The sequence below is a fragment of the Macaca fascicularis genome, chromosome 1 (assembly GCF_037993035.2).
Source record: "Macaca fascicularis isolate 582-1 chromosome 1, T2T-MFA8v1.1".
NCBI lineage: Eukaryota > Metazoa > Chordata > Mammalia > Primates > Cercopithecidae > Macaca > Macaca fascicularis.
In genome coordinates this window covers 107,258,428-107,286,154 of record NC_088375.1, presented here as the reverse complement: position 1 = coordinate 107,286,154, position 27,727 = coordinate 107,258,428, and the positions used below count along the sequence as shown (strand labels likewise).

Here is a 27,727-nt window from a genome sequence, read left to right as displayed (position 1 = left end):
AACCATGCTTGCCTTGCCAGTCTCCACTTTACCCACTGGATCAAAGAAAATATTAGCCAAATACGATGGAAGTAAAAACATATAAACTCTCTGACAGGCATGTATGATCTCTACTCAGATATAAATTCACCTAGGACTACTTCTGAAAAGCTAAGGACATGAGCTTCAAGTCAGTGACAAGTAAAGGAAAAATATTTAAATTTAAGAAAAGGGGCTGGACATGGTGGCTCACGCTTGCAATCCCTTTGGGAGTTGGGAGGCAGAGGCGGGTGGATCACCTGAGGTTAGGAGTTCGTGAGCAGCCTGGCCGACATGGTGAAACCCCGTCTCTACTAAAAATACAAAAAAATTAGCCGGGTGTGGTGGCGGGTGGTTGCAGTCCCAGCTATTCGGGAGGCTGAGGCAGGAGAATGGCGTGAAACCCGGAGGCAGAGCTTGCAGTGAGCCAAGACTGCACCACTGCTCTCCAGCCTGGGCAACACAGCAAGACTCCATCTCCAAAAAAAAAAAAAAAAAGTAGGACTAAAGATGTACAACCTAGATATAAAAATAATTTGATAAATGATATCTGGGAGGATCAAATCACAAACAATGGCATAAGAAAAGAGGTGATTATCTAGGCTTAGGCAACAGAGTTCAAATTAACTGCAACTGAAAGCTTAAAGGTACTCCTGCAAAAGAAATACAAACTTCACAGAACCAAACATTTAACAAAAACTCAGTAATATCATAAACTGGCAAAAACAGTCTTTATGTTTGCCCTTTACAAATTTTATAAATAACTTGCTAAATCTTTGTCCCCATTTTAACATACAGTTATGTGTTGCTTAACAACAGGGATACATTCTGAAAAATACATGATTAGGCGATTTCATTGTTGTGTGAACATCGTAAAGTGTACTTAAACCTAGATGGTATACAGCCTATTGCTCCTAGGCTATAAACCTATATAGTCTGTTACTATATTGACAATTATGACACAATGGTATTTGTTTAAACATATCTAAACACAGAAAATGTATGGCAAAAGTATGATGTTATAACCTTATGGGACTACCATTATGTGAGGCATGACTGTATATCCTTGGACTCAGCAAGCAGATCAATATTAGAACCATTACAAAGGCTGAAAAATAGCTTTTTTTCTTTTTTTTTTGAGACTGAGTATCGGTCTGTCGCCCAGGCTGGAGTGCAGTGGCACTATCTATCTCGGCTCAGTGCAAGCTCCGCCTCCCGGGTTCACGCCATTCCCCTGCCTCAGCCTCCCAACTAGCTGGGACTATAGGCGCCTGCCAGCATGCCTGGCCTTTTTTTTTTTTTTTTTTGTATTTTTAGTAGAGACTGGGTTTCACCATGTTAGCCAGGATGGTCTCAATCTTCTCACCTCATGATCCACCCACCTTGGCCTCCCAAAGCGCTGGGATTACAGGCATGAGACAACGCGTCTGGCCAAAAAATAGCTATTTTTTTAAAAGTCAACATTATACTGAAGCATAGCTAAATGGTTAACTTACACTTATTCACTGGTGTGCAATAAAACAAGCCAAAATTTGTTTATCTAGCGGTTAGTCCTCTCTACCTCCTTATAGTGCTGTCTGCTTGAGTGGGTCTAGCCTATTTGGAGAAATCAGATAATGATGCTTCAGAATTACTATTACAACAACAAATCAGATCACAGAAGAGCCAAACCCCATTCATATGGTCAGAAGTTACATTTTTTCTTCATTAAGCAGAAAATAGCTCAACTAATCAAAAGAAAACATCAATTCTTTGGAGATGAGGATTCCTCTCCACATGTTTAGAAATAGTACACCAGGCAATCAAGCACCAATACAAAGAAAACCATTTGCTTTCCCAATCCCTGATACACAAATTGGGAATTACACCCAAGCTAATGTGTACTGGTGAGTTCTCTGGAAAAAGGCAGTTAAGTCTATTAAGGAAAGTCAGTTTTCAATCACTTGGGAGTTACAAATTAATGACTGATTGATTGACAAGTGAAGTAAGTGTTTACCACTATTTGGGAAAATGTATTTATCAAAATGTTGGCTAAAGTAAAACTAGGTACACTACCTTATAATAAAGCAGAATATGGACTAGGTCTTAACACAGACACAAGAAATGAGAACAAGACTTCCAGTCTTGAGACAGCATTTAAATTAGGGAGTAATGTTTTTCTCAAAGTAGTACTGCTGGCCAGGCGCAGTGGCTCACGCCTGTAATCCCAGCACTTTGAGAGGCCGAGGCGGGTGGATCACGAGGTCAGGAGATCGAGACCATCCTGGCTAACACCGTGAAACCCCGTCTCTACTAAAAATACAAAAAAAATTAGCCGGGGTGGTGGTGCACGCCTGTAGTCCCAGCTACTTGGAGGCTGAGGCAGGAGAATGGCATGAACTCGGGAGGCGGAGCTTGCAGTGAGCCGAGATCGCGCCACTGCGCTCCAGCCTGGGCGACACAGCGAGACGCCGTCTCAAAAAAAAAAAAAAGTAGTACTCCTATTTTATTTTTTTTAAAGAGACAAGTTTCGCAATGTTGTCCCAGTGGCTGGGGCTAAGGTGTGTGCCACTGTACGCAGTCAAAGCATATTCCTTAATGTGTTAACTCATTATGGGTTTATAGGAAGTAAGATAACTGTAGAGGCCATAAAAACTTCTACTGACTCAAGTATTGCAAATAAGCATAAAAAATTACTGCAGGCTGGGTGTGGTGGTTCACACCTATAATCCCAGTACTCTGGGAGGCCAAGGCAGCTGGATCACTTGAGGACAGGAGTTGGAAACCACCGTGGCCAACAGGGTGAAACCCTGTCTCTACTAAAACTACAAAAATTAGCCAGGCATGGTGGCAGGCACCTGTAAATCCCAGCTACTCAGGAGGTTAAAGGAGGAGAATCGCTTGAACCTGGGAGGCGGAGGTTGCAGTGAGCTGAGATGTGGCCACTGCACTCCAGCTTGGGTAACACAGTGAGGCTCTGTCTCAAAAAAAAAAATTACTGCCTTACACTACTCAATGACTTAATCATCATACAGGAATAGAGAAAGTAAACAGATCGATTTTTTCATTTATCATATAGCACAAAATGTGTCTAGGCCAGTCTCTTCTGTAAGAGTGGTATACATTTTCCTAAGGGAACTGGGGGATTCCACTCCCTATCCTTGGAAAAAGAAACATGAAAATCATATACAGCATTATATTAGTATTTAATACCTACAGAATAATTTCTGTCTTCCAAAAGACAAAGTATCTCCAGTAGTGTATGTACCTAACTAGAATACTCCTAAATCCCTAACTTATTCTCATCCTGTATCAGCAGCATGCTACTGATTCCCAGTGATGAGGTGTGCAAATACTCCATTTCTTAATACTTGATTGCTGATTATTTTCATTCACTCTGATTGGTACCTTCCCTCTATCTTTGCAGGGGGACTAAGTTCTTTTTAGGCGAGTCACAAATGTTCATACTTATCTGACAATAAAAATTAAACTTGAACATCTACATGTGCTAACAACTGTTGTCAACTAAGTGCCACAGAGGAAAGAGAAAAGTAGTTTTAGTAGTCACATTTATCTTTTTTGCCACAGATTTTCTAAGCACTTGAGTTCTACTTTTTGGCCTGGCTTTTTGCTGTTACTAAGTAAGTGTCTCTTCCTCTCTAGCATTCCAAGAGTAGAAATCCCCGGCTATCAACAATTTCACTTAGAGCTTCAGACGTTTTACTCTACATTAAGCTTCTCATCTTTCACTTCTGTTGTGAAGGTTGCTCTTATCTTTATCCACTGAAGTCATAAACAATGCAAAGAAGAAAAAGAAAATACAGCTACCCTCAACATAGTGACGTTCTACTGAATCTCTGACTTAAAAGAGACCCAAACCATGAGGAGTAATAGGAAACCTAAGATTAAAAATTAAGTTATAACGGCCATACAGTCAGTGACTTCCATAAATCTTTTAATTTGCCCTCCACTTTAATAATTACCTCACTGGGCCAGGCGCAGTGGCTCAAGCCTGTAATCCCAGCACTTTGGGAGGCCGAGATGGGCGGATTACGAGGTCAGGAGATCGAGACCATCCTGGCTAACACGGTGAAACCCCGTCTCTACTAAAAAGTACAAAAAATTAGCCGGGCGAGGTGGCGGGTGCCTGTAGTCCCAGCTACTCGGGAGGCTGAGGCAGGAGAATGGCGTAAAAACCCGGAAGGCGGAGCTTGCAGTGAGCCGAGATTGCACCACTGCACTCCAGCCTGGGCGACAGAGCGAGACTCCGTCTCAAAAAAAAAAAAAAAAAAAAATTACCTCACTGAATTGCTATGCTCAACAGGCTATACTAGAACTAGATCTAATTACTGAATAAAAATAGAATGTATCAGGCCGGGTGTGGTGGCTCACCTGAGGCCGGGAGTTCCAGATGAGCCTGACCAACATGGAGAAAACCCATCTCTACTAAAAACAGAAAATTAGCCTGGCGTGGTGATGTATCCCTGTAATTCCAGCTACTCGGCGGGCTGAGGCAGGAGAATTGCTTGAACCTAGGAGGCGGACGTTGCGGTGAACTGAGATCGCACCATTGCACTCCAACCTGGGCAACAAGAGCGAAACCCTGTCTCCAAAAAAAAAAAAGAATGTACCATACATAAATATAAATCACTCTGGGCAAGTTCAGAATTTACTTCACTCAGACTTGGCAGATTTGTGAGCCACCCCGTTACCAGAATTTCAAGACAATCACACAATTAATCCCCCTCATAATTACACTAATGAGAAAGATAGAGACAATATAAAAGGAAATAACTGGCAAGAGGAAAGTTGTAGATGTGTGATCATCAAATTTAAAATACACTCATGTTATTTACTTATTTTTATATGTTCTCTATTTTCAACATTAAAATTAACTGTAAAGAATAGCAAAATGTTAGTAATTTTTGAAGCTTGTGGTGGGCACATGGAACTTAATTACTTTGTACTCTATCTGGGTATGTAAATTCTTCAGAATAAAAAGTTAAAAAAAAAAAAGAAGTCACAGTAAATTTACAAACGTCTAGATTATCAATAGAAAGATAAGAGGCCGGCTGGGCACAGTGGTTCACACCTGTAATCCCAGCACTCTGGGAGGCTGAGGTGGGCGGATCACCTGAGGTCAGGAGTTCAAGACCAGCCTGACTAATATGCAGAAACCCTGCCTTTACTAAAAATACAAAAAATTAGCCAGGCATGGGGGCATGCCTGTAATCCCAGCTACTTGGGAGGCTGAGGCAGGAGAACTGCTTGAACCCAGGAGGCAGAGGTTACAGTGAGCCAAGATCACACCACTGCACTCCAGCCTAGGTGACAGAACAAGACTCCGTCTCAAAAAAGGCTTTCTTGCTTCCCAGCCAGCCCGGCAGCTGCTCTTGGTTGGGGACCATCCTGAACCTAAGACAGAAGGTTGGTGGCCGCAAAGAGGATGAAAAAGCGGTGGCCGGGCGCGGTGGCTCAAGCCCGTAATCCCAGCACTTTGGGAGGCCGAGACGGGCGGATCACGAGGTCAGGAGATCGAGACCATCCTGGCTAACACGGTGAAACCCCGTCTCTACTAAAAAATACAAAAAACTAGCCGGGCGAGGTGGCGGGCGCCTGTAGTCCCAGCTGTTCGGGAGGCTGAGGCAGGAGAATGGCGTGAACCCGGGAGGCGGAGCTTGCAGTGAGCTGAGATCCGGCCACTGCACTCCAGCCTGGGCGACAGAGCGAGACTCCGTCTCAAAAAAAAAAAAAAAAAAGAAAGAGAAGAAAAAGCGGCTGGAGTTGATCAACTCTAGGCTCCAACTTATTTAAAGTGAAACTGGTCATCCTCACCAACAACTGCCCATCTTTAAGGAAATTCAAAATATAGTACTAAACACCATGTTGGCCAAAACTGGCATCCATCATTACAGTGGCAATAACTGTAAGGCATACAGAAAATACTACAGAGTTTGCACACTGGCTATTGTTAAGCAGGTGAGTCTGATATCATTAAAAGCATGCCAGAACAGACTGGCGAAAAGTCAACAATGCAAAATTTTTCTTTAATAAAATGTGCCGACAGGTGCGGTGGCTCACGCCTGTAATCCCAGCACTTTGGGAGGCCGAGGTGGATCACCTGAGGTCAGGAGTTCGAGACCAGCTGGATCAACATGACAAAACCCCGTCCCTACTAAAAACACAAAACTTAGCTGGGTGTGATGGTGGGCACCTGTAATCCCAACTACTCAGGAGGCTGAGGCTGGAGAACTGCTTGAACCTGGGAGGCGGAGGTTGCAGTGAGCTGAGATCGCACCACTGCACTCCAGCATGGGCGACAGCTAGACTCCGCCTCAAAGAAACAAATAAAAAAGGAAACGAAAGGAAAGGAAAAAGGGAAGGGAAAGGAAAGAAGGGAAGAGGGGAGGAAAGGGAAGAAAAAAGGAAAGGCAACCAGGAGTGGTGGTTCATACCAGTAATCCCAGCATTTTGGGAGGCCAAGGCAGGTGGGTCACCTGAGGTCAGCAATTCAAGACCAGCCTGGCAAGCATGGTGAAACCCCATCTCTACTCAAAATACAAAAAATAAGGCAGGTGTTGGAGTGGGCACCTGTAATCCCAGCTACTTGGGAGGTTGAGGCAGAATTGCTTGAATTCGGGAGGCAGAGTTTGTAGTGAGCTGAGATCGTGCCACTGCACTCCAGCCTGGGCAACAAGAGTGAAACTCTGTCTCATTAAAAAAAAAAAAAAAAAAAAAAGGCCGGGCGCGGTGGCTCAAGCCTGTAATCCCAGCACTTTGGGAGGCCAAGATGGGCGGATCATGAGGTCAGGAGATCGAGACCATCCTGGCTAACACGGTGAAACCCCGTCTCTACTAAAATACAAAAAAAATTAGCCGGGCGAGGTGGCGGGCGCCTGTACTCCCAGCTACTTGGGAGGCTGAGGCAGGAGAATGGCGTGAACCCGGGAGGCGGGGCTTGCAGTGAGCTGAGATCCGGCCACTGCACTCCAGCCTGGGCAACAGAGCCAGACTCCGTCTCAAAAAAAAAAAAGCTGGGTGAAGAGGCGAGGTGAAGCGAAGGGAAAAGGGGAGGGGAAGGGTAATAGGAGAGGAGGGGAGGGAAAGGAAGTAGATTAAGTTTTGTCTCCAAAGAAAGAGATGTCCTTTTTTACTGTAAACTTTTTCCAATTGTGAATTCTGTACCATGTGCATATATCACCTATCCAAAAACCGACTAAAATTTAAAAATAAAAGTAATGGCTAGATTTACCATAATTACTAAAAGACATAAGCACAATGAAAATCAGGGACAGAGTTATGGCTAGGTGTGGTGGCTCACGCCTGTAATCCCAGCACTTTGGGAAGTCCAGGCGGGTGGATCATGAGGTCAAGAGATCCAGACCATCCTGGCCAACATGGTGAAACCCCATATCTATTAAAAATACAAAAATTAGCCAGACATGGTGGCAGACACCTGTAGTCCCAGCTACCAGGGAGGCTGAGGCAGGAGAATTGCTTGAACTCGGGAGGCGGAGGTTGCAGTGAGCCAAGATCATGTCACTGCACTCCAGCCTGGCAACAGAGTGAGATTCTGTCTCAAAAAAAGAAAGAAAAGAAAGGAGAGGGGAGGGGAAGGGACGGAAAGGGGAACGGAGGGGAGGGGAGGCCAGAAGCAGCATAACTCACTCAAAAAACTCAAGAGTAAAATAGGTAACAAGACTATTATAGTATATAGAACACTACCACTAGTTAAGGAAAGACACACTAAAGGCTAAAGATCAGATATCTAAGAGAAAAAGATCTAGCTGACCAAATATTAAATATACTAATAAGTATTCCCTCCTACTGAATTCAAGGGAAAAATAAACTGATAAGTAAAGGGGTCTCAGGGTCAAAGCAGCATCACTCACCTAGAACTCCCTAGACTGTAGAGGGATACATGAATACATGAATATATAGCTGCTCATAACAACTGACTAGTAAATGGTCAAGAAGTTTAAAATCAGAATTGATGGATTAGATATGCCAATGTGAAATTCTAGACATTCATCACTTCTGTCAAACAGTATTATAAAGTAACTTTGTCATCAAAATGGGCCCAACATTAGACAGTATTCAGCAGACTTGTGAGAAACGTTCTTTTTTTTTTTTTTTTTTTTTTTTTTTTTTTTTTTTTGAGACAGTCTCCCTCTGTCACCCAGACCGGAGTGCAGTTGCGCCTGCTTACTGCAACCTCTGCCTCCCAGGTTCAGGCAATTCTCTGCCCTCCGCCTCAAAAGTAGCTGGGACTACTGGCGCCAGCCACCACGCCTGGCTAATTTTTGTATTTTTAGTAGAGACAGGGTTTCACAATGTTGGCCAGGCTGGTCTTGAACTCCTGACCTTGTGATCCACCTGCCTCAGCCTCCCAAAGTGTTGGGATTACAGGCGTGAGCCACTGCGTCCGGCCAAGAAACCTTCTTTATTGAAATGAAGGAAGAAAATATTCATGCAGAGGAGTGGATCAAGTTCTGTGAAGCTGTACCTAAACACAGTCCAAGAGGAAAATCCTGTCTGGTCTGGATTTTACCTAGAGGAAACTTCTAGCACACTATTAGCTGAGATTTGCCCATTAGCATTGATGAGCACACGCAACCTATAGGAAAAAGTGACACTTTTCTTCAATTCGGTGACAGATTTGTCAAAATTCTGATTGTTGTTACTAGGATTTGGTATAGTAGGCAAGTTTATCATTTTACTGGGCAGTAAATATTCACCTTAAAAAGTTTATCCCAGCTGGGCACGGGCCAGCTCACATCTGTAATCCCAGCACCTTGGGAGGCCAAGGCAGGCAGATCACTTGAGCCCAGAAGTTTCACACCAGCCTGGGTGATACGCCGAAACCCAATCTCTCCAAAAATGACAAAAAGTTAGCTGGGCAGGGTGGCGCGCGCCTGTAGTCCCAGCTACTCAAGAAGCTGAAATGGGAGGATCGCTTGAGCTGCAGGAGGCAGAGGTTGCAGTGAGCTGAGATCACAACACTGCACTCCAGCCTGGGCGACAGAGCAAGACTCTGTCTCAAAAAAATAAAATAAGTTTATCTCTTCCCCTAAGTAAATCTGAACTTTTAAAAAAGTTTATTATTGGCTGGGCACAGTGGCTCAGGCCTGTAATCCCAGCACTTTGGGAGGTCAAGGTGGGTAGATCACAAAGTTAGGAGTTCGAGACCAGCCTGGTCAACATGGTGAAACCCCATCTCTACTAAAAATATAAAAATTAGCCAGGCGTGGTGGCAGGTGCTTGTAATTCCAGCTACTCGGGAGGCTGAGACGGGAGAATCGCTTGAACCTGGAAGGTGGAGGTTGCAGTGAGCTGAGATCACACCACTGCACCTGGCCTGGGCGACAGAGCAAGACTCCATCTCAATAAAACAAAAACCAAAAACAAAAATGTCCCCATACCAACCAGAACCACTATATTAAACAACACCAACATGACTTTATCTTCAATGAGGTTTTTGTAGCAATTATTACCAAGTCTCAAGCTTGTAGTTGAATACAAATACTACCAGAGGAAGTTAGAATAGTGGTTACCTGTTGGAGTGGAGGAGGCTAATGACTAGGAGAGAACACAAAAAAGATTTCTGGGACTGGGCACAGTGGCTTATGCCTGTAATCTCAGCACCTGGGGAGGTCGAGATGGGCAGATCACTTGAGGTCAGGAGTTCAAAACCAGCCTGGCCAACATGGTGAAACCCCGTCTCTACTAAAAATACAAAAATTAGCCAGGTGTAGTGTCACGCACCTGCAGTTTCAGCTACTTGGGAGGCTGAGGCAGGAGAATCGCTTCAACCTGGAAGGCAGAGGTTGCAGTGAGCTGAATCTGTGCCACTGCACTCCAGTGTGAGTGACAGAGCAAGACTCTCTCTCAAAAAACAAAAAAAGACTTCTGGGTCTTCTATATCTATATCTGGGTGGTCACCTTATAATTAAACTACTTTTCTGAATGTATATTACAGCTCAGTTAAAAAAAAAAAGCTTACGGGCCAGGCATGGTGGCTCACATCTGTAATCCCAGGACTTTGGGAGGCCGAGACAGGCAGATCACGAGGTCAGAAGATTGAGTCCATCCTGGCTAACACAGTGAAACCCGTCTCTACTAAAAATACAAAAAATCAGCCAGACATGGTGACACGCATCTGCAGTCCCAGCTACTTGGGAGGCTGAGGCAGGAGAATCGCTTGAACCCGGGAGGCAGAGGTCGCAGTAAACCGAGACTGCTCCACTGCACTCCAGTCTGGGTGACAGGGTGAGACTCCGTCTCAAAAAAACAAAGGATGGGCAGGGTGGCTCACACCTGTAATCCCAGCACTTTGGGAGGCCAAGGTGGGCGGATCACCTAAGGTCAGGAGTTCGAGACCAGACTGACCAACATGGAGAAATCCCATCTCTACTAAAAATATAAAATTAGTCAGGCGTGGTGGCACATGCCTGTAATCCCAGCTACTCAGGAGGCTGAGGCAGGAGAATCCCTTGAACCCAGGAGGCGGATGTTGCAGTGAACCAAAATCACATCACTGCACTCCAGCCTGGGCAACAAGGGCGAAGCTCCGTCTCAAAAACAAACAAAAAAATTAGCTGGGCGTGGTGGAACGCGCTTGTAGTCCCAGCTACTTGAGAGGCTGAGGCACGAGAGAATCAGTTGAACCCAGGAGGCAGAGGCTGCAGTGAGCCAGGATCACGCCACTGCACTGCAGCCTGGGTGATAGAGCGAGACTCCATCTCAAAAAAAAAAAAAAAAAAGTTTACAAAAACTGATAAACAAGAGATTGGTAGTATTTCCTTGGCTTAATGCTGATTATAGTCAGGTACAAGAGGTACAGAGCCAACCAGTCGTGGTAGCACATGCATGTAGTCCCAGTTACTTGGGAGGCTGACATGGGAGGATCACTTAAGCCCAAGAGATTGGGGCTGCAGTGAGCCACGATCATGCCACTGCACCCTAGCCTGGGCAACAGAGTGAGACCGTCTCTGAAGAAAAAAAAAAAGAACCGAGACATCTGAGGGGCAAAGGAGTCATGTTACTAAAAATTTATTGACAATATAATGATGTACTCTTGAATCTAAGATATGCAGTATTTGGGTCCTTCCTTTATCCATATAGCTTCAGTTACCTGTTTCTTTTCATCTACAAAGATTTCTAAGTCTGATGATCACAGCTAAGGGTTAGGGCTGAGTATGCCGTTCATTGAGACTTTTATACCTCTGACTTTGGAAATAAGAAAGGCTCTTCAAAAATCCATCTGGGCCAGGTGTAGTGGTTCATGCCTATAATCCCAGCACCTTGGGAGGCTGAGGTGGGAGGATCACTTGAACCCTGGAGTTCAAGACCAGCCTGGGCAACATAGCAAGACTCTGCCTTTACAAAAAAAAAAAAAAAGAATTAGCCAGGTGCTGTGGCATGCGCCTTCAGTCCCAGCTCCTCAGGAGGAAGTGGGAGGATCACTTGAGTCCAGTAGTTCTAGGCTGTAGTAAGCTATGATACAGCCACTGCACTGCAGCCAGGGCAACAGAATGAGACCCTGTCTCTTTAACATTAAAAAAAGGCCGGGCGCGGTGGCTCAAGCCTGTAATCCCGGCACTTTGGGAGGCCGAGACGGGCGGATCACGAGGTCAGGAGTTCGAGACCATCCTGGCTAACATGGTGAAACCCCGTCTCTACTAAAAAATACAAAAAACTAGCCGGGCGAGGTGGCAGGCGCCTGTAGTCCCGGCTACTCGGGAGGCTGAGGCAGGAGAATGGCGTAAAAACCCGGGAGGCGGAGCTTGCAGTGAGCTGAGATCCGGCCACTGCACTCCAGCCTGGGCGACACAGAGAGACTCCATCTCAAAAAAAAAAAAAAAAAAAAAATCCATCTAACAAGGAAGTCTCTAAATAGCATTAAAGAAAGCTGCATGAGATGGGGCATAAAACAGATACTGGCTCCTAATATCAAGACAGTTGCCTATCCTGAATCAAAAGCACCACTCAAAGAAGAACTGGATTCTCCACTCCAACAAGTAGGTCAGATAAAGGGGATAATCTGAAACAAAAGGGAAAGTAGGAGGGACCATAAAAACAGAATGGCTTGAGGGCCTTAAGAGTGAACAGGAAAATTTTCTTTTCTTTTTTTTTTTGGAGATGGAGTTTCGCTCTTGTTGCCCCAGGCTGGAGGGCAATGGCGCGATCTCCGCTTACCTCAACCTCCACCTCCCGGGTTCAAGCAATTCTCCTGCCTCAGCCTCCTGAGTAGCTGGGATTACAGGCATGCACTACCACACCCGGCTAATTTTGTATTTTTAGTAGACCTGGGGTTTCTTCATGTTGGTCAGGCTGGTCTCGAATTCCCAACCTCAGGTGATCCGCCTGCCTCGGCCTCCCAAAGTGCTGGGATTACAGGTGTGAGTCACTGTGCCCAGCTATGAACAGGAAAATTTTCAAGGCCAATGAAGCAACTCCTAATACTGACTGAAATATTAACTACAGAGAGTTCAGGAGATCATGCTATATTCTGCTAACACATCCATAAATTTCTTAAGGGAAAAATGTCATCAAACTACAGATTTTATATTCATTGCTTTAAATATCCAAAGCAGCATTAGTAAGATCCATTTTTGAAGGATCTTTTTAAAAAGAGAAATTGGTTAAACAAATACTTCCAGTTAATTAAAAAATACTGTGGCTATGGCTTTGAGAACTAAAATAGCTCTTAAAACACCTTTTTTTTAAAAAAAAAAAAGGAAGAAAAGATGAAAAACACTCAAATCATCTGATTTTGGCTTTCCTGTTTCTTCTAATATGATGAGAACAGAATGCGCTTATGCAAGATGGGAAGAATGTGAACAAAAGACAGTTACCTCAAATAGGACTACTTGACTTTTGGTGCTAAGTATCTCAGACCACCCAATGTGGGTGCAAGAGAAAGATTTTTTTTTTTTTCTTTTGAGACGGAGTCTCGCACTGTCACCCAGGCTGGAGTACAGTGGCCGGATCTCAGCTCACTGCAAGCTCCGCCTCCCGGGTTCACGCCATTCTCCTGCCTCCACATCCCGAGTAGCTGGGACTACAGGCGCCCGCCACCTCGGCCGGCTAGTTTTTTGTATTTTTTAGTAGAGACGGGGTTTCACCGTGTTAACCAAGATGGTCTCAATCTCCTGACCTCATGATCCGCCCGTCTCGGCCTCCCAAAGTGCTGGGATTACAGGCTTGAGCCACCGTGCCCGGCCTGCAAGAGAAAGATTAATGCTTCTCAGGGAAATAACTGATGAGAGACTAAGTAAATATTTTCTACGAAAAGTCAAAACTACATTATATTGCTCTAAAGTGGAAGTTTCTGCTTAAGAAAAATTTTTTCTATAGGGACCCAGAATTTATGTCTTCTAAAAATATCAACTATAATGTAATGGATTCAAATCACCACTCCTGCTATATAGGTTAAGGTCTCAAAGTTAGACAGCTGGCCAATATATTAAAAAAAATTTTTTTAAAGAACTGCTGAAGGCCGGGTGCGGTGGCTGATGCCTGTAATCCCAGAATTTTGGGAGGCCAAGACGGGCGGATCACGAGGTCAGGAAATCGAGACCATCCTGGCAAACACGGTGAAACCCCATCTCTATTAAAAATACAAAAAATTAGTCGAGTGTGGTGGCAGGCGCCTGTAGTCCCAGCTACTCGGGAGGCTGAGGCAGGAGAATGGCGTGAACCTGGGAGGCGTAGCTTGCCGTGAGCCGAGATCGCGCCACTGCACTCTAGCCTGGGTGACAGAGCAAGACTCTGTCTCAAAAAAAAAAAAAAAAAAAAAAAGAACTGCTGAAAACGATGTACTTCCTCAGTAACTATATATGTTTCTATATTCAAATATTTCATTCCTTGGGCCTGGCATGGTGGCTCATGCCTGTAATCCCAATGCTTTGGAAGACCTAGGCAAAAGGATGGCTTGAAGCTAGGAGTTCTAGACTGGCTCAAGCAACATAATGAGACCCTGTCTCAAAAAACAAACAGGAAAAAAAAAAAAAAAAAAAAACCCAGGCCGGGTGTGGTGGCTAAAGCCTATAATCCTAGCACTCTGGGAGGCGGAGGCAGGCCAATCGCTTTAGTCCAGGAGTCTGAGACCAGCCTATGCAACATGGTAAAGCCCCATCTCTACAAAAAGTACAAAAAAATTAGCCATGTGCAGCAGCACATGCCTGTAGTCCCAGCTACTAGAGAAGTTAAAGGAGGGGGAGGGGCCAGGCACAGTGGCTCAAGCCTGTAATCCCAGCACTTTGGGAGGCCGAGACGGGTGGATCACGAGGTCAGGAGATCGAGACCAGCCTGGCTAACACGGTGAAACCCCGTCTCTACTAAAAATACAAAAAACTAGCCGGGCGAGGTGGCGGGCGCCTGTAGTCCCAGCTATTTGGGAGGCTGAGGCAGGAGAATGGCGTAAACCTGGGAGGCAGAGCTTGTAGTGAGCTGAGATCCGGCCACTGCACTCCAGCCTGGGTGACAGAGCGAGACTCTGTCTCAAAAAAAAAAAAAAAAAAAAGGAGGGGGAGGACTGCTAGAACCCAGAGTTCAAGCCTGTGGTGAGCTATGACTGCACCACTGCATTCCAGCCTGGGTAATAGAGTAACAGCCTGTCTCAGAAAAAAAAAGAAATTATAATAAACTACAAAAATACCAATCCCAAATCACATAGCTCTGGTAGGTATTTAAAAGATTCAAATCGTGGCTGCGCAGTGGCTCACGCCTGTAATCCCAGCACTTTGGGAGGCCAAGGTGGGAGGACTGCTTGAGGCCAGAAGTTGGAGACCAGCCTGGCCAATATGGCGAAACCCCATCTCTACTAAACATACAAAAAAAATTAGCCAGGTGTGCTGGTGCACGCCCGTAGTCCCAGCTACTCAGGAGGCTGAGGTACCAACAAAGATAACCTTCTTGAGTAAAGCCAGATAACCTACTCTGGCTCTACTGCGAGCAAGTGAAAGCCTCCTAGTAAGTTCTAAATTCACTGAACAAAACCTGTATCTATGGAATAAAATAATCACCTTCACTGTAAAAGCAGAGAAATGAGATGAGGAGAAAGACAAGTGATCTATTAGAGCAAGAAAATCAGTCAGCAAAGAAATCTAACTTTTATAAGGAATTTGTCCTTACCTGCCTTAACATCTCCATTCCCTGAAAACAGTATGACCCTGCTGATGTAGTTGTGTTTGGCTCTCTACCTCTGCCAATTAGCTCAACTAGGAACTGTACATGCTCCTTACTCCTGAAGCTGCCCCTGATTTTAAAAGATTGTGAAGACAAGAAATCAGATTATCAAAACTTTTACACTTAGACTAAAAGTTGAGATGTTTGAGGAATATTTCAAAGAAGACAATTTTTATTTTAAAATGTATACTCCAGCTGGGTGCGATGGTCCACACACCTGTAATTCCAGCTACTTGGGAAACTTGAGGCCAGAGGATTGCCTGACCCAGGAGTTCGAAGCTGCAGTGATCATGCCTGTGAACAGCCACTGCATTCCAGCCTGGGCAACATAGCAAGATCTCATCTCTTAAAATAAAAATTTTAAAAAGCCTCCTTTGCCGGGTGCAGTGGTTCACACCTGTAGTCCCAGCACTTTGGGAGTCCAAGGTGGGCGGATCACCTGAGGTCAGGAGTTTGAGACCAGCCTGGCCAACATGGTGAAACCCCGCCTCTACTAAAAATATAAAATAGCCGGGCGTAGTGGCACATGCCTGTAATCCCAGCAATTTGGGAGGTTGAGGCAGGAAAACTGCTTGAACCCGGGAGGTGGAGGTTGCAGTGAGTCCAAGATTGCGCCACTGCACTCCAGCCTGGGCAACAAGAACGAAACTCCATCTCAAAAAAAAAAAAAAGGCCTCCTTCTTCTCTTTCCAATAATTGGGCTGTAGTCACATGCCTGACAATCAAAATCCAAAGACAACCGCTTTTTTGAAAGGAAATGCTAATAAGGTATATAAGTGTTCCCAAAGGCACTCGAAGATAGACAGTTCTCACTGCTGGCCAGCTATACTACTTCTCTCAAGTTTAGATTTCAACTGAGTTGTTTCAGAAACTCTTACAGCCTGTAGGTGTGACTGTAAATTGGTACACATTTTTGGAGAATAACTCAAAGTCTAACAAAATTGTAAAGGCGCATACCATTTGATTCACTAATTACACTTCTAGGACTTTTACCTACAAATATACTTAAATGTGTAAAGATCTATGTAAGATGTTTCACTGGAATGTTGGTTATCATAGCACACATACACACAAATTGCAAACACCCTAACTGTTCCTCGGAAGTGGACAGATTAGTTAAATTAAGGTATAGTCATACAACGAAATATTATACAGTCACTAAAACAATGAGCTACAAATGTCATATATATATTCTTTTTAAAAAATATTTTTTACTGGGCACAGTGGCTCACGCCTGTAATCCCAGCACTTTGGGAGGCCGAGGTGGGCAGATCACGAGGTCAGGAATTCGAGACAAGCCTGGCCAATATGGTGAAACCCCGTCTCTACTTAAAATAATACAAAAATTAGCCGGATGTGGTGGCACACACCTGCAATCTCAACTACTCAGGAGGTTTGAGGCAGGAGAATCGCTTGAACCAGGGAGGCAGAGGTTACAGTGAGCTGAGATCATGCCATTGCACTTCAGCCTGGGCAATAGAGACTCCGACTCAAAAAAAAAAAAAAAAGAAAAGAAAAGAACAGTTTGCGTATCCAGTAATATGACCATTAATATGGGACCAGAATTCATCTACATCACAGACTGACGAGCTTATTTTCCTTTTCTTCCTTTTATTTTTTTTGAGACAGGGTCTTGCTCTGTCATCCAGGCTAGAGTACAGTGGTGTGATCAGAGCTCACTACAGCCTCAACCTCTTGGGTTCAATTAACCCTTCCACCTTAGTCTCTCCCAAGTAGTTGTGACTACAGGCGTGTGCCATCAAGCCAGGCCCAGCAAGTCTTTTCTTTAGCCAGATAGTAAACATTTTAGGTTTTGGAGGCCTTAACATCTTTGTTGTGACTAGTAACTCTGATATTGTAGCAGCGTGAAAACAACCACAGACAATATGGAAAAAAATAAGCATAGTTATTTCCAATAAAACTTTACTTATTTATAAACACTGAAATCTGAATTTCATGTAATTTTCACATCACAAAATAATCTCTTGATTTTTTCAATCATTTAAAAATCATAAAAACCGGCAAGGCGTGGTAGTTTACACCTGTAATCCCAGGACTTTGGGAAGCCAAGGTGGGTGGATCACTTGAGGTCAGGAGTTCGAGACCAGCCTGGCCAACTTGACAAAACCCTATCTCTACTAAAAATACAAAAATTAGCCAGGTGTGGTGGCCTGTGCCCGTAATCCGAGCTATTCAAGAGGCTGAGGCAGAAGAATCCCTTGAACCTGGAAGGTGGAGGTTGCAGTGAGCAGAAATAGTGCCACCGAATTCCAGCCTGGGCAACAGAGCAAAATTCTGTCTCAAAAAAAAAGAAAAAAGAAAAATATTTATATGTTTGTATGTTAAGGCTGAGGCACAAGAATCGTTGGAACCCAGATGGCAGAGGTTGCAGTGAGCCAAGATCATGCCACTGCACTCCAGCCTGGGTGACAAAGCAAGGCTCTGTCTCTAAATAAATAAAACCATCGCATCTCCAAGGCAAAATGAGTATCAGGAACTTTAATAACAAGAGTGATACGTAGAGGGGAAATGCATTAGAGTTAAATTTATTCAAGATGAGACTTCATTGGACAACACCATTTTGATACTTCCATGAAAGTTTACTAGCTGATTGATTATTCTTTGGTTAAAATGTCCAACTGCGCGCAGTGGCTCACATCTGTAATCCCAGCACTTTGAGAGACCAAGGCAGGTGGATCACCTGGGGTCAGGAATTTGAAACCAGCCTGGCCAACATGGCGAAACCCATCTCTACCAAAAATACAAAAATTAGCCGGGCATGGTGGCACACACCTGTAATCCCAGCTACTCAGGAGACTGAGGCAGGAGAATCACTTGAACCCAGAAGGTGGAGGATGCAGTGAGCCGAGATCACACCATTGCACTCCAGCTTGGGAGACAGAGCAAAACTCTTGCTAAAAGAAAAAAATAAAAAAAATTTTAAAATTTAAAAAATAAATAAATAAAATAAAATGGCCGTGGGGTCTACAGCCACACCACCCTGAACATGCCCGGTCCCGTCTAAAAAGGTCTTGGGGCAACAAGGACAATCAGGAGGAAAGCAGGAGCCAATCAGACTCTGTCTCAAAAAAAAAAAAAAAAAAAAAAGCCGGGCGCAGTGGTTCACACCTGTAATCTCAGCACTTTGGGAGGCTGAGTCGGGCAGATCACCTGAGGTCAGGAGTTCCAGACCAGCCTGACCAACATGGAGAAACACCGTCTCTACTAAACATACAAAATTAACTGGGCATGGTGGCACATGCCTGTAATCCCAACTACTCAGGAAGGCTGAGGCAGGAGAATCACTTGAACCCGAGAGGCAGAGGTCGCGGTGAGCCAAGATCGCGCCATCGCACTCCAGTCTGGGCAACAAGAGCAAAACTCCGTCTCAAAAAAAAATAGAATTTTCAGGATTTGGTAAGCCTATCATACTTAGAGCCAAGGTGTAAAAAGTGCTGAATGAGGGTATAATTCCTACTTAAGGGGCACTTGTTCCTAATATGCAAGTTACTTAATTTATAAATATATTGCACCTAGTATTATAATTGTTTTATTTCATTTTTTTGAGACAGGGTCTCACTTTGTCACCCAGGCTGGAGTGAAGTGGCTCGAACATGGCTCAATGCAGCCTTGACCTCCCAGGTTCAAGGGATTCCCTCACCTCAGCCTCCTGTGTACCTGGGACCACAGGCACGTACCACCATACCCTGCTAATTTTTCTTATATTTTTTGTAAATGGGGTCTCACTTTGTTGCCCACTCTGTTCTCGAACTCCTAGGCTCAAGCAGTCCTCCCATCTCAGCCTCCCAAAGTGTTAGGATTACATGTGTGAGCCACCAAGCCCAGCTGCGGTCTTTTAATACATGTAGTCTTTAGTCTACTGCCTGCATCTTCTCGTAATTTATCTTCATATCCTCTATCATACATATGTTTGTATCTTTTACATACTACTTTACATAGTAGGTATACAAGAAATGTTATGCTGAGGCCTTTGCAGTTTCCCACAACCAGCAGATTTAAGTGGTTACAAAGTAAGTAGCTCTAACAGGCAGGACAAAAGACCAGATCCAAGTTTTCTCTTTATCAGAGCAATTAATTATCATTTTTCAAGACAACAGGCCTAAGACAGAGAAAAGTATCTGGGATCTTCACTCCAGAAATTGGAAAAATAAACTCATATCATTGCCCAGAGCCCTGGATTTTCTGCCGTAGTCTGAGATTTAAGATTACAGATGAAATTATAAAATAAGACTTCATGAACTAAGCAATCAGCATTCCTAAACTAAGTTTAAATATTTTAAAGTACTTTAAGTTTGAGTACTAGTAGTACTCAAATTGTTCAATGTTAACAAAATAATAGCAATGAAAATAATTAAATAGCAGAATTGTAAGCAATAGGAAAAGTACAGAATTTCCATAACAGGACATATATTACAATATACCTAAATATTCTTTACCATATGCCTAAATATTCTTTCCCAATAAAGTTCTAATATTGGCCAAGCATGGGGCTCACACCCGTAACCCCAGCACTTCGAGAGGCTGAGGCAGGCAGACAGCTTGAGACCAGAAGTTGAAAACCAGCCTGGGCAATATGGCAAAATCCCCTCTACAAAAAATACAAAAAATTAGCTAGCCATGGTGGCACGCACATGTGGTACCAGCTACTTCAGAGGCTAAAGTGGGACAATCACCTGAGTTCGGGAAGTTAAGGCTGCAGTGAGCCGTGACTGCACCACTGCACTCCAGCCTGGACAATAGCATGAGACCTTGTCTTAAAAATAGATAGATGGCCGGGCGCGGTGGCTCAAGCCTGTAATCCCAGCACTTTGGGAGGCCGAGACGGGCGGATCACGAGGTCAGGAGATCGAGACCATCCTGGCTAACACGGTGAAACCCCGTCTCTATTAAGAAATACAAAAAACTAGCCGGCCGAGGTGGCGGGCGCCTGTAGTCCCAGTTACTCGGGAGGCTGAGGCCGGAGAATGGCATAAACCCGGGAGGCGGAGCTTGCAGTGAGCTGAGATCCGGCCACTGCACTCCAGCCTGGGTGACAGAGCGAGACTCCGTCTCAAAAAAAAAAAAAAAAAAAAAGATAGATACTCCGGGCCTGGTGGCTCACATCTGTAATCCCAGCACTTTGGGAAGCTGAGGCGGGTGGATAACGAGGTCAGGAGTTCGAGACCAGCCTGGCCAACATGAAGAAACCCCAGTCTCTACTGAAAATACAAAAATTAGCTGGGCGTGGTGGCGGGTGCCTGTAATCCCAGCTACTTGGGAGGCTGAGGCAGGAGAATCATTTGAAACCAGAAGGCAGAGGGTTCAGTGAGCCAAGACTGCGCCACTGTACTCCAGCCAGGGTGAAAGAGTGAAACTCCATCTCAAAAAAAAAAAAAAGATAAATATTTGCTTGTATATGTATAAAGAAACTCTAATATGATAGAAATGGAAAAACAGTGATGGAATTTAAAACTAGGCAGGTAAAACACAATGACAAGAAACTTTCCACACCATATCTTAATTTTTTAAAATGTGAAAACAAACATTAAAACAAGAAGAAAGTGCTTCAACCACAACAAAACAATTCATTTATAAGAGCAAAAATGTATGGAGCAACATAATTTATTTCTTTTTTTTTTTTATTTGAGAGACAGAGTCTCGCTCTGTCACCCAGGCTGGAGTAGAGTGGCATGACCTCAGCTCACTGCAACCTCTACCTCCCGGGTTCAAGCAATTCGCCTGTCTGTTTCCCAAGAAGCTGGGACTATAGGCGTGTGCCACCAGGCCCAGCTAATTTTTTTTTGTTCTCAGAGTCTCTTGCTCTGTCGCCCAGGCTGGAGTACAGTAGCACATCTCGGCTCACTGCAATCTCCACCTCCATGCTTCAAATAATTCTCCTGCCTCAGCCTCCCCAACAGATAGGATTACAGGCACCTGCCACCACACCCAGCAAATTTTTCTATTTTTAGTAGAGATGGGGTTTCACCATACTGTTCAGGCTTGTCTTGAACTCCTGACCTCAGGTGATCTGCCCGCCTTGGCCTCCCAAATTGCTGGGATTACATGCATGAGCCACCGCTCCAGCCCTAATTTTTGTCTTCTTTAGTAGAGATGTGGTTTCACTATATGTTGGCCAGGTCGGTCTCGAACTCCTGACCTCAGGTGATCCACCTGCCACAGCCTCCCAAAGTGCTGGGGTTACAGGCATGACACACTACACCTGGCCAAGAGCAATGCAGTTTCTAGCACATAAAGAAAAATACCCAGCCTGGCCAATATGGTGAAACTCTGTCTCTAATAAAAATACAAACAAGTAGCCGGGCATGGTGGCAAGCGCCTTGTAGTCTCAGCTACTTGGGAGGCTGAGACAGGGAGAATCTCTTGAACCCGGGAGGCAGAGGTTGCAGTGAGCAGAGATCGTGCCACTGCACTCCAGCCTGGGTGACAGAGCCCGACTCCATCTTAAAAAAATAAGAAAAATACAGTGATCCAAGGGCCTATGTGAAATAAAAACTATTTACAACTGAGCAGAATCCCATTCAGATTTTTAGCCTGATGTAAAAAACTATGTGAAAAGAAAAACCCATCCTAAAATTCATACGGCATCTCAAGGAAGCCCAAACAGCCAAAACAATTTTGAAAAAAAAAAAAAAAAAAAAAAAGAACAAAGTCAGACGACTCATTCTTCCTGATTCCAAAACTTACTATGTAACTACGGTAATCAAAACAGTGTGGTAGCCAGGCATAGTGGCACCTGCCTGTAATCCCAGCTACTCAGGAGGCTGAGGCAGGAGAACTGCTTGAGCCCAGAAGTTTGAAACGATGCCTGAGTAACATAAAAAAAACCTGTCTCTACAGGAAAAAAAAAAAAAAAGCTGGGTGCCGTGGCTCATGCCTGTAATCCCAGCACTTTGGGAGGCTGAGATGGGCAGATCATCTGAGGTCAAGAGTTCGAGACCAGCCTGGCCGACATGGTGAAACCCCGTCTCTACTAAAAATACAAAAATTAGCTGGGCGTGTGGCAAACACCTGTAATCCCAGCTACCAGGGAAGCTGAGACAGGAGAATCGCTTGAAACTGGGAGTCGGAGGTTGCACTGGCCCGAGATCGCGCCACTGCACTCCAGCCTGGCGACAGAGGGAGACTGCCTCTTAAAAAAAAGCGCGTACACACACATACACAAAACAGTGTGGGGCCTGGTGTGATGGCTCTATCTGTAGTCTCAGCACTTTGAGAGCCAGGAGTGGGGAGGTCACTTGATTCAAGGTCAGGAGTTCAAGATCAGCCTGGCCAATATGGTGAAACCCCGTCTCTACTAAAAATACAAAAATTAGCCAGGTGTGGTGGCGTGTGCCTATAGTCCCTGCCACTCAGGGGACTGAAGCAGGACAATCACTTGAACTCGAGAGGCAGAAGTTGCAGTACGCCGAGACTGCACCGCTGCACTCCAGCCTGGGTGACAGAGCCAGACTCTGTCTCAACAACAAAAAATTAACACAAAATATTGTTCTGAGTTGCTTTAACACATTTACAGTAATACAAAAATGATACAATACAAAAAGTAAATTTAAAAAATGAGAAAAAACTCAAAATAAATGAAAGACTAAATAGAAGAGCTAAAACTCTTGGATGCTTCATGATGTTGGACTTGACAATGACTTATTAAGACACCAAAAGCGACCGGGCGCGGTGGCTAACACCTGTAATCCCAGCACTTTGGGAGGCCGAGACGGGCGGATCACGAGGTCAGGAGATCGAGACCATCCTGGCTAACACGGTGAAACCCCGTCTCTACTAAAAATACATTTAAAAAAATGAGCCGGGCATGGTGGCGGGCGCCTGTAGTCCCAGCTACACGGGAGGCTGAGGCAGGAGAATGGTGTGAACCCAGGAAGCGGAGCTTGCAGTGAGTGGAGATCGTGCCACTGCACTCCAGCCTGGGTGACAAAGCAAGACTCCGTCTCAAAAAAAAAAAAAAAAAAAGACACCAAAAGCACAGGCAAAAAAGGAAAAAAAAAAACAGATTAACAGGACTTCATCGAAATTAAATTTTTTGTGCATCAAAGGACACTACAGAGTGAAAGGGCAACCCACTGAATGAGAATCATATATATGGATAATGGATTAAAATACAGAATATACAAAGAACTCCTACAACTTAGCAACAAAAACAACAATAAAAACCCAATTAAAAACTAAGCAAAGGATTTGAATAGACATTTCTCCAAAGGAAATATACAAATAGCCAATAAGCACCTGAAAAGATGATCAACATCACTAATCTTAGGGAATTACAAATCAAAACCACAATGAGATACTACTACCTCACATCCACTAGAATTCCTATTCAAAAAAACAAAACAAAAATAACAAGTATTGGCAGGGATGTTGAGGGACCGGAACCTTAGTGCATTGCTGACAGAAATGTAAATGATACAGTTACTGTGGAAAACTGTAACAATTACTCAAAAACAGAAGTATCATGATCTAACAATTCCAATTCTGGATATATACCCTATATGCAAAACAACGGAAAACAGGGACTCAAGCAGGTATCTGCCTAGTCATGTTCACAGCAGCCTTGTTTGCAACAGCCAAAGGCAGAAACAATCCAGACATCCACCAACCCATGAATGGATAAACAAAATGAGATATTTACATACAACGGAATATTATTCAGCCTTAAAAAATGAAATTCTGATATATGCTACAACATGGATAAACCCTGAAGATATTTTTAGTGTAATAAGCCAGACACAAAAGGACAAATGTGGTATGATTCGATTTATATGAAGTACCTGAAGTAGTCAAATTCATAGAAACAAAGTAGAATGGTGACTGCCAGGAGCTGGGGAGAGGGGAGAATGGGAGTTATAGTTCAGTATGTACAAAGTTTCAATTTGGGAAGATAAAAAAGTTCTGGAGATTAATGTTGGTGTTGGTTACACAACATCAATGTACTTAATGTCACTAAACTGTATACTTCAAAATGGTCAATTTTTTTTTTTTTTTTTTTTGAGACGGAGTCTCGCTCTGTCGCCCAGGCTGGAGTGCAGTGGCCAGATCTCAGCTCACTGCAAGCTCCGCCTCCCGGGTTCACGCTATTCTCCTGCCTCAGCCTCCCGAGTAGCTGGGACCACAGGCGCCGCCACCTCGCCCGGCTAATTTTTTGTGTTTTTAGTAGAGACGGGGTTTCGCCGTGTTAGCCAGGATGGTCTCGATCTCCTGACCTTGTGATCCGCCCGTCTCGGCCTCCCAAAGTGCTGGGATTACAGGCTTGAGCCACCGCGCCCGGCCAATTTCTCGGAGTCTGGTTCTGTCACCCAGGCTGGGGTGCAGTGGCGCAAGCTCAGCTCACCGCAACTTCTGCCTCCTGGGTTCAAGCAATTCTCCTGTCTCAGCCTCCTGAGTAGCTGGGACTACAAACAACTGCCACCACACCTGGTTAAATTTTTTTTTTTTTTTTTTTTTTGAGATGGAGTTTCGCTCTGTTGCCAGGCTGGAGTGCAGTGGCATGATCTCGGCTCACTGCAACCTCCACCTTCTGGGTTCAAGTGATTCTTCTGCCTCAGCCTCCCGAGTAGCTGGGATTACAGGCATGCGCCACCACGTCCAGTTAATTTTTGTATTTTTAGTAGAAATGGGGTTTCACCATGTTGCTCAGGCTGATCTCAAACTCCTGACCACATGATCTGCCTGCCTCAGCCTCCCAAAGTGCTGGGATTACAGGCGTGAGCCACCATGCCCAGCCTAAGATGTAAACTTTATGTACATTTTAACACACACACACACGCACACACGCATGCACACATCTATCTGCCAGGTTTACCATTATCTTTTTTACAAGAATGTCAGGCTGGGTGCCATGGCTCATGCCTGTAATCTCACCACTTTGGGAGGCTGAGGTGGGAGGACTGCTTGAGCCTAGGAGTTTGAGACTAGCCTGGGCAACACAGCAAGACCCCATTGCTATACAATTTTAAAAAATGAAAAGTAAAACATGACTAACATTTACTGGACATTTACTATCTGCCAGGCACAGAGAAGTAAAGTAAAATATCTTATAACTAACTAAATGGTGGAGCAGAAATTTGAACCCAGGACTTTTTGACTACAGAAACATACCTTTTTTTTTTTTTTTTTGAGATGGAGTTTCACTCTTGTTGCCCAAGCTAGAATCCAATGTTGCGATCTCGCAACCTCTGCCTCCCGGGTTCTAGCGATTCTCCTGCCTCAGCCTCCCCAGTAGCTGGGATTACAAGCATGCGTCACCACGCCCGGCTAATTTTATGTTTTTAGTAGAGACAGGGTTTCTCCATATTGATCAGGCTGGTCTTGAACTCCCGACATCAGGTGATCCGCCCACATGGCCCTCCCAAAGTGCTGGGATTACAGGTGTGAGCCACCACACCTGGCCTAGAAACATACTTTAAAAAAAAAAAAAAGGCCGGGCGCGGTGGCTCACACCTGTAATCCCAGCACTTTGGGAGGCCGAGGCGGGCGGATCACAAGGTCAGGAGATCGAGACCACGGTGAAACCCCGTCTCTACTAAAAATATAAAAAATTAGCCGGGCGCGGTTGTGGGTGCCTGTAGTCCCAGCTACTCGGGAGGCTGAGGCAGGAGAATGGCGTGAACCCGGGAGGCGGAGCTTGCAGTGAGCCGAGATCGCGCCACTGCACTCCAGCCTGGGCTGGGCGACAGAGCGAGACTCCGTCTCAAAAAAAAAAAAAAAAAAAAAAGAAACAAACAAGGTTGTGTTCTATCCCCAAGGCTGAAGTGCAGTACAGTCCTGGGTCACTGCAGCCTCTAACTCCTAAGCTCAAGCAATTCTCCTGTCTTGGCCTCCCAAAGTGCTCTGGAACATGGATTACATTTCAGCACTTTAGGAGGCTGAGGTAGGAGGACTGCTTGAGCCCAAGAGTTTGAGATCTGCCTAGACAACACAGCAAGATTCCCATCCCCACAAAATTTATTTTAAAAATTAGCTGGGTAGAGTGGCACGTGCCTGTGGTCTCAGCTACTTGGGTGACTAAGGCACAAGGATCACTTGAGCCCAGGAAGTGAGGGCTGTAGTGAGCCTTGATCCCCCAACTGCATTCCAGCCTGGGCAAGAGAGCAAAATCTTGTCTCATTAATTTTTTTTTTTTTTTTTTAGATGGATCTTGCTCTGTTGCCTGGGCTGGAGTGCAGCGGCACAATCTGGGCTCACTGCAACCTCCGCCTCCCGGGTTCACGCCATTCTCCTGCCTCAGCCTCCCGAGATGCTGGGACTACAGGCACCTGCCACCATGCCCAAATAATTTTTTGTATTTTTAGTAGAGACAGGGTTTCACCGTGGTCTTGATCTCCTGACCTCATGATCCACCCGCCTCAGCCTCCCAAAGTGTTGAGATTACAGGTGTGAGCCACCGTGCCCGACCATATTAAAAATAATTTTTAAGGCCGGGCACGATGGCTCACGCCTGTAATCCCAGCACTCTGGGAAGCCAAGGCAGGCAGATCACAAGTTAAGAGATCAAGACCATCCTGGTCAACATGGTGAAACCTGTCTCTATTAAAAATACACAATTTGGCCAGGCGTGGTGGCTCACGCCTGTAATCCCAGAACTTTGGGAGACCAAGGTGGGTGGATCACAAGGTCAGGAGTTCGAGACCAGCCTGGCCAACATGGTGAAACCCTGCATTTACTAAAAATACAAATAAAAAAAAAAAAAAAGAAAACAAATTAGCTGGGTGTGTTGGCACGCTCCTGTAATCCCAGTTACTTGGGAGGCTAAGGCAGGAGAATTGCTTGAACCTGGGAGGCAGAGGTTGCAGTTAGCCGAGATCATGCCACTGCACTCCAGCCTCGGCAACATCTAAAAAAAAAAAAAAAATTAGCTGGGCGTGGTGGCGCATGCCAGCTACTTGGGAGGCTGAGGCAGAAGAATTGCCTGAACCCAAGAGGCAGAGGTTGCAGTGAGCTAAGACTGTGCCACTGTACTCCAGCCTGGTGACAGAGCGAGAATCTGTTTCAATATAATAATAATAATAATAATTTTTTAAAAAGTAATGTTGTATGTATAGATATGTAAGCTTTCTAAAATACTGCCTAAAAATAAACAAGGAATTCACAGTGAATTGGTAAGCTACTAGTGATTTTCACACACAGGTTAGAAGAGTACTTGCCAAGTATGTATATTCCCCAACTTATAATGGCTCAACTTAAAATTTTTCGACCTTACGATGGTGTGAAGGTGATACACATTCGGTAGAAACTGTACTTCAAATACACATTCAACCATTCTGGTTTACACTTTTGGCATAATATTCAATAAATTACGTGAGATAGCCAATACTTTATTATAAAATAGGCTTTGGGCTGGGCGCAGTGGCTCATTCCTGTAATCCCAGCACTTTGGAAGGCCAAGGTGAGTGGATCAGCTGAGGTCAGGAGTTCAAGACCAGCCTGGCCAACATGGTGAATCCCCATCTCTACTAAAAATACAAAAATTAGCCGGATGTGGTGGCAGGCACCTGTAATTCCAGCTACTCAG

At 44.6% G+C, this 27,727-nt stretch overlaps 1 protein-coding gene across 3 annotated transcripts in view; it reads right to left on the bottom strand.

Annotated features, from left to right (window-relative positions):
• GATAD2B (GATA zinc finger domain containing 2B) overlaps window positions 1-27,727 on the bottom strand; it is a 118,241-nt gene that overhangs the window by 78,326 nt on the left and 12,188 nt on the right. The window contains exon 2 of one of the 3 annotated variants that reach the window (XM_065545581.2): window positions 4,390-4,600. The exons of the other annotated variants lie outside the window; for them this stretch is intronic. The gene's annotated coding sequence lies outside the window, so the exon portion shown is untranslated. The remainder of the gene's footprint in view (window positions 1-4,389; window positions 4,601-27,727) is intronic. 3 annotated transcript variants of the gene reach the window in all.